Source organism: Propithecus coquereli, unplaced genomic scaffold, assembly GCF_000956105.1.
Source record: "Propithecus coquereli isolate 6110/MARCELLA unplaced genomic scaffold, Pcoq_1.0 Scaffold19, whole genome shotgun sequence".
In the NCBI taxonomy this organism is placed as follows: Eukaryota; Metazoa; Chordata; class Mammalia; order Primates; family Indriidae; genus Propithecus; species Propithecus coquereli.
In genome coordinates, this window is record NW_012143856.1 from 1,225,784 (window position 1) to 1,233,234 (window position 7,451).

A 7,451-nucleotide genomic window follows, 5' to 3' on the forward strand; every position below is an offset into this window, starting at 1 on the left:
AAAGGATCCACAAGATAGTACAAACAATAAAAGCCAACATTAGGAATGACTTTGTCTCTACAAACTGGCCTCCAGGCATCACCACCTCACAACTCTGCTCTCCTCCCAACCCCCATCATGGGTCCACTTAGTCATTCTCCTCCAACCACCCCGGGCCAGGACCTACGCCAGTAGGTAACAGGGGTAACAGCATTGTCAACCCTCAGTACCTCAAAACTCAGTTCACAGGCATCTCTGTCAAACCACTAATTAATGTTATCTTCATCAACTTTTCTCTACCAGAAAATTGATTTACTGTCGTAGAGTGACTGGGCTACTAGGTAGTTCCAAAAGACAGAGATTTTCCAATACATCCATGCTTTCAGTTATTTCGGAAATGTTATGTTTTGACAACACTGTTCCCCTTCTACATAATCATGCTGAGCCAGTGCCCGGGCCTGGAATCGGACTGCAGCCTCCTCAGCTGCGTCCTCCACCTCCTGACCGTGGACCCCCGCAAAGTGAGCGAGTTTGGGGCCTTCGTGAAATGTGTAAGCAGGATCCGAGCATTCTGCACACGGAGGAAATGCGCTTTCTGAGGGAGTGGGTGGCGAGCATGGGGGCATAAAGTCCCACCTGCTACTCAGAAAGCTAAATCAGAAGAAAATATTAAGGAAGAAAAAACAGATAGTAAGACAGTAGAGGAAACCAGACAGACAGAGGAACCGTCAAGTGAGGAAAGTACCTAGAAATTGTTAATGAAGGTGTGACTGAGCCACACACTGATGCCCCGCAAGAAAAGGGAGATGAAAATGTAGAGATAACCGAGGAGATGATAGATCAGTCAAATGATAAGAAAGTTGCAGCATTGAAGCCCTAAATGATGGTGAACTACGGAAAGCCATCGATGTTCACAGATGCCATCGAGCTGAATCTTCGGTTGGCCATTTTGTGTGCCAAGAGAGCCAGTGTCTTCATCCAATTACAGAAGCCAAATGCTGCCCTCCGAGATTGTGATAGAGCCATTGAAATAAATCCTGATTCAGCTCAGCCTTACAAGTGGAGACGGAAAGCACACAGACTTCTGAGCCATTGGGAAGAAGCAGCCCACGATCTTGCCCTTGCCTGTAAACTGGATTATGATGAAGATGCTAGAGCAATGCTGAAAGAAGTTCAACCTAGGGCCCAGAAAACTGCAGAACATCGGAGAAAGTATGAGCGAAAACGTGAAGAGCAAGAGATCAAAGAAAGAATAGAAAGGGTTAGAGCATGAGAGAGCCCAGAGAGAGGAAGAAGCCAGACAACAATCATGAGCTCAGTAGGGCTCTTTTCCAGGTGGCTTTCCTGGGGAAATGCCTGGAATGGGAGGAGGCATGCCTGGAATGGCAGGAATGCTGGGACTCAATGAAATTCTTAGTGATCCAGAGGTTCCTGCAGCCATGCAGGATCCAGAAGTTATGATGGCCTTCCAGGTTGTGGCCCAGAACCCAGCAACTATGTCAAAATACCAGAGCAACCCAAAGGTTATGAATCTCATCAGTAAATTATCAGCCAAATTTGGAGGTCAAGCGTGATGCCCTTCTGACAAATAAAGCCCAGGCTGAAGGAAAAGCAACCTACATCACCTAATGGATGTTGTGATAATACAAACCAATGTACCCCTGACCTTCTCATCAAGAGAGCTGGGGTGCTTTGAAGATAACCCCTACCCCTCTTCCCCAAATGCAGCCGAAACATTTTCCAGTGGTTTGCCATTAGGGTATTCATTCAGATAATGTTTTCTAACTAGAAATTATAGGCTTTAGACGCTTTTTAAACCTTAAAAATATTTAAAACTAATTAAAAGAGTGTGTTAATTCCTAAAAAAAAAAAACCAACATTGTTTAACTACACTATTATTGTTACTTCTATCACCATTAATCCAAAGCCTAAGTGATCTTCCCCAGGTAATTAAGAGGTTTTATTTGATTTTATATGGAAGAAACAAAATGGGCTCAATCTGTTTTATTTTATTTTTTTAATTCTTCCAGATCCTGATCAATCTGTTTTAATGTACTATATTTGTTAACTGCTTTCTTTTTCCTTTCTTTTCTTTTTTTTTTTTTTTGCAAAAATGGATCATTATGGTTTTGTGTTTACTGTTTTGTAACCTGTTGTATTGGTTAACTAGAAATGGAAGTAACTGGAAAAGATAACTACATATTCTCACTTCTATGTGGAAGCTAAAAAAGTTGATCTCATACAAGAGAGAGTTAATCTCATACAAGTACAGAGTAGAATAGTGGTTACTGGAGGCTGGGGAGGGTAGGTGGGAAGGGGAGATAGGGAGACATTGGTTAAAGGATACACAATTACTGCCAGATAGGAGGAATAAGTTATAGTGTTCTATAGCACTGTAGGGTGACTATAGTTAACAATAATTTATTATGTATTTCAGATTGCTAGAAGTGAGGGTTTTGAATGTTCCCAACACAAATACATGGTAAATGTTTGAGGTGATGGATATGCTAATCACTCTGATCAGTCACTACACATTGTGTGTATCGAAATATCACTATATACCCCATAAATACATACAATTATTATGTGTCAATTTTTTTAACAAAGGGGAAAAAGAAAGCCGTGTTTCTGAAAAAGATTTTGTCACCCATCAAGATTGGCCATTATCAAAAATTTTGCAGAAACTTTGATTTACTGGCAATAAAACTCTTTCTATATATAGTTAATACTTTTTCTTCACTTAGGACTATCATACCACCAAGAAAATATGTATTTCTATAACATAGAATAAATGCAATTAGGGAAACTACTTCATACTAAGGTTTATAGTTTTAAAATAAGATTAACCAAAGAAGACAATGCTTAACCAAGAGTAGTAAATATCATAAAGTGGAATTTCAGGCACCCTAAAAATGGGAGAGATTTCTGGGCAGGGCTTTCCTATACTGCCCTCATATAACATCTGCAAGGGACCATCCACAATGTCTTCATATAAATCAAGCCAAACTCTTTCAACCAGGACCCTAACTAAACTGGGTGAAATTCTAAGAAGCATGCATTGGCATCTCTCTGGCCACAACATAGCGACAATCAATGTTAGTATGTCTGGAAAGCAAACCTTCCTTCTAAAAGATTCACAGGCACACAAATTATGCAAAATCTGTCAGGTTGACATTCAAAAGCCACAAATGAATACAGCTTACTAAACAAGAGGAATGTTACAGAATAGCAACTAAATTTTCATTGTCTAGCACAATTTAGTATGAGATAACTGAAGCTTCAGATGGCAATGTGTTGGTTATTGACTGTATGAGAAAGGTGGATACCTGAATGATTCAAAAATTTAACTATGGTTCAAAAGAGTGCTTTGTATTTACTAAAATTCTTTATGATGCACCTAGTGTTTAGAGTTACAATAAAACCCTTAGAGAGAGGCCAGCTTAAAAAAAAAGTTCAAGCTTATAAAATGTTCCATTTGCCCTTTTCCACTTATTGCATTTATAGCTTAAATTCCAAGCTAGAAAAATTATTTGAATACCCAAGTGGTTTTTGAAGAGATTTTGTATGACTTCCTCAAGTGGAAAGTATCATTTGATAGCACTTACAAAATGCTACAGGTAGAAAAGTGGAAGGTTTGAACGAGCAATCCCTTCAGCTCATCTCCCAGATCTCTCTCTTCCTTAAGGTAAGGTTATTTGTCAAACCAGCAGGATTTCACAGGTCATGTCTTTTAACCTGTTCATTTCATTTGGTAGTGGGGGTTGGTTCTGATGCTTTTCGAGATTAGACTTTATGAATAGAAAATTATAAGATATCTAGACCTATTAAGTAGGTTTTTCCATCTATCTGCAAAATACAGTATTTGTAAGGAGTTAATTACACACATTCTCTCCACCACAAATGTCATATGCCATGATAGGTAAGAATAACAGTAACATCTGTGGCCATTATGTAAATACCGAATATAAATAAAACAGCACTCACAAAACTCTCCCACCAGGTTCCGGTTGCACTGTAGTACACCATGATCATCATTTTTACTCCCTCCAGCAGTTATCTGATCTCAGTTTGAGATGCTGACAGAGAAAGACAAGATTTAACAAAAGATAAATATATACACAAGTAAAATGACATTTAAAGTCTTATTCATTCTGAATGCTATAGTTATATTTATCAAGGTAGTCTTTATTGATTCTCAGACACCTTAATACCAGCTCTGCCTACAAAATAATGACAGGGCTATTTTCAATTGAGGTGTCAGTCTCACGGTTTTGGGGTTTTTTTAATCATTATGTCTTATACACAGTATCTCTCAGGAGATAACGCTATAATAATGATGTGGGAAAAACATGTTTAAAGAAACTAAATAGTAATCAGGTAGGATACATATACTACAAATATATTTAATTTTACATCAAACGTAGGTATATATCAGTTTCTGTTAAATTAGATTTGGAAGGAAAAGGAGATCCACACAGATTGTGATTCTGTTCTGTCATTGCAAGGCCGTTTCAAATACAAAATGGAAGGATTCTCTGAGGAAAAAGAATCTTTTCCTTTTTCTGTTAGAAAAACATTCCTCTGTACTTCGTATCAGGATATTTCCCATGATATCCTTGTCAGCCCAAATCACTGAAACATTCTAGCATTTGAGATAAGTCAGCTCCTCACGGACTTAAAAAGAAGAGCCTACTTGTAAAGTTCCCTTTATTTGCTCAAATTCATTTTCAGTACCATTTTCTGGCATTCATATGGCACGGCCCAACTACTGATGAAGAGGGCAGTGCCACCCTTGAAGTCGGGTTCTGATTATAGAGGAGGTAAATATTGAGTGAAAAAAATATTTAAAAATTAATCAAATCATCCCTTGATTCTGCTCCAGGCATAGAAGTCAGATTTTTTTCCCACCACTAATATCCCCAGTGGAAAGATAAGCTTTTCCATGGAAATTATTCCTTTTGAAGAAAATATTCATTCAATTTTAGTCTTTTAATTGCACAAAAAAGTTGAGAGGATAACTTTCTATAGTAACTAGGATGAATTCAGAATTCTACTTAACACTTATGTTTATGCACATGAGAATTATTTGGAAGCAATATATCAAGTTCTGAATTCATTCAAATATTTTGTTGCACAATTTTCAAAGGAGATGCTACAATTCAGTTATTTTAGCACCTTTGCTAATTAAGAGCCATTCTAGTTAGAGGAAAAGAACAAATACTTGTTGACTAAAAACTACGCACTTGGTACTATGCCATTCCCTATGGAGGGATACAAAAGCCAGTAAGAGGGCATTCCCTAAAGGAGCCTACAGAAAGGCTGGAGAGATAAAATTGACAAGGTGTTGCTCACTCTCAGGCCCAGTCAGTCCAGCCTAATCAGTCAATGTGTTCCATCCTCCCCGTCGCCAGTGATTAGTTTAAATTTAAGCCCGTGACCAAGTTGGACCAAACTGGGGTCCATATAGGACTTTGGCTACATGGACTTTAGCTGGAGTTGCCAAGCTGGAAGGCTCATTCATTTATGTGTTCAGTCTTTTTTAGATATCTACCCTATCAGGCACCCTTCTAGATGGCAGATGTAAGCCACATAAAGGAAAACAAAAGGGAGGGAGGGAAAGAACTAGATGGTTGGAACATCGGGATTCAACGATGCCTAAAGTTAGATCAACCCCTGGACTTTTTAATTACATGAATCAATAAACGTCTTAGTTTAAGACAATTTGAGTTGGGGCTTCTGACACTTGTAACCCAGACTCCTAACTAACACCCCACCCCTCACTCCCAGTCCATGAAAAAATTGTCTTCCATGAAACCAGCTACTGGTGCCAAAAAGTTGGGGACCACTGCCCTATTTGGTTTGTTCATTGCTATATGGACTGTGCCCAGAACAGTGTCTAGTGCATGGCAGAGATTTATCAATGAGGGCTGATGAACTCAACAAATCTAATTTCAGGAACCTCCATCCATTGCTGTTTACTTAATTTTGAATTCCAGCCTTGAGATTCACTTAGTTGAGATCTTTTTCAGTCTAAACTTCTTATTATACTTTTTAATTCATGTTCCCACTAAATTTAATAAGTCTGCCTTGCTCAGCTTTATCCAAAACATTGATGAAAACATTGAACAGGCTGGAACCAAGGTCAGGGTACTTTTGTTTATTATTCAGCAAGAGACTCAGGTCAGGATGACACTGAGCCATTATTCATGCTCCAGGACTAAAGCAGCAAACCCAGCTTCATCATCTCATTTTGGGGAGGCTTTTTAAATGCTTTGTTGAAATCAAAACACAATATTTAATAGGTCAAGTATTATGAGATTACCTTTTTTCTAGGTCAAGAATGATCCAATGTCAGCAATTTCATGCTGTTCAACCTAATTAAAAGCACCCCCTAACAGCTAGTCAATGTTTTGTTTGTTAATTTATCAGGGTTTTCCTTAGAGAATCTATACTGGTTCTGTTCTGCCCTGTCCGGAATCTACCATCTTCAAAGGTATGAAAGTCAAGGTATTTGGCCTTGTCTTCTCCAACTCACAGAGCTCACCTGCACAGATTCCTTCTTCACTTAGGATGCCATTTGCTTGAACCTAGAGACCAAGACCCATTCAATGTAACTAAGGAATGGTTTTCTACCAAAGCCTATGTGTATTGTGGGCTTTTACTAAACTGTACTTTACCATTTATGGACTAAAGATTATTCTTCTTAAAGAAACTCTTAAACACACATAAGGGTTCTCAAAATAAAACTTTGGAGCTAGGTAAATGACATTTACAGTGCCTTAATAAATGTCAATGTTAAGATATTTTTAAAAGTAAACAGCAAGGTGATAATTTATACTATTATGCAATACCTTTCCCTACCCCAAAAGTGTCAAATGATAACACAACTAATAATATGGGTAAATCAAAAAGAAAAAATTGCATAAGGTTTATATGTGTGTGACCTTCAAGTAATAAATGTGAATTTTAAAGGGTCAGTGAAAAATATTGAAGTTCAAAACTGTTGAATATATGAATTTGAAATGAATGTACCAATACATGGAATAATTTTAAAGTTATACTATACATTATACACAGAGATTGTATAGGCATTTACCTAGATGCGATTAGGAGAAAAATGATGTATAGAAAATTGTCCCTGGGTGGTTATCACAATAAAGCTGATAACTGAAGCTATCTGCCATATTATTCTAATGTGATCCTAGTTCTTACAGATACAAGTGGATTGCAAAAGTGTAACATCCTGTGCATGATATATCATAGAATTCATTTTCCTAATTTCGTTTTTATTCATTTGTTATTTTGTAATTAGTAACAGTGGTCAGATGTGGGGAGTGGGAGAAAAAAATACTCCAGTAATGCAATATCATCAACATGTCTATCATTTTTAAATACATGTAAGCAGTCTTAAAAAGGAAACCAGATCTAAGGTTTAATTAGATAAAATATCTAATAAATATTAATATCGATCA

General features: G+C 37.5%; 1 pseudogene across 1 annotated transcript; it reads left to right on the forward strand.

Annotated features, from left to right (window-relative positions):
• Window positions 1-416: 416 nt before the first annotated feature.
• Window positions 417-1,558, forward strand: LOC105809091 (annotated as a pseudogene). Its single transcript, XR_001137422.1, has one exon. The product of XR_001137422.1 is annotated as a hsc70-interacting protein-like (transcript).
• Window positions 1,559-7,451: the final 5,893 nt, after the last annotated feature.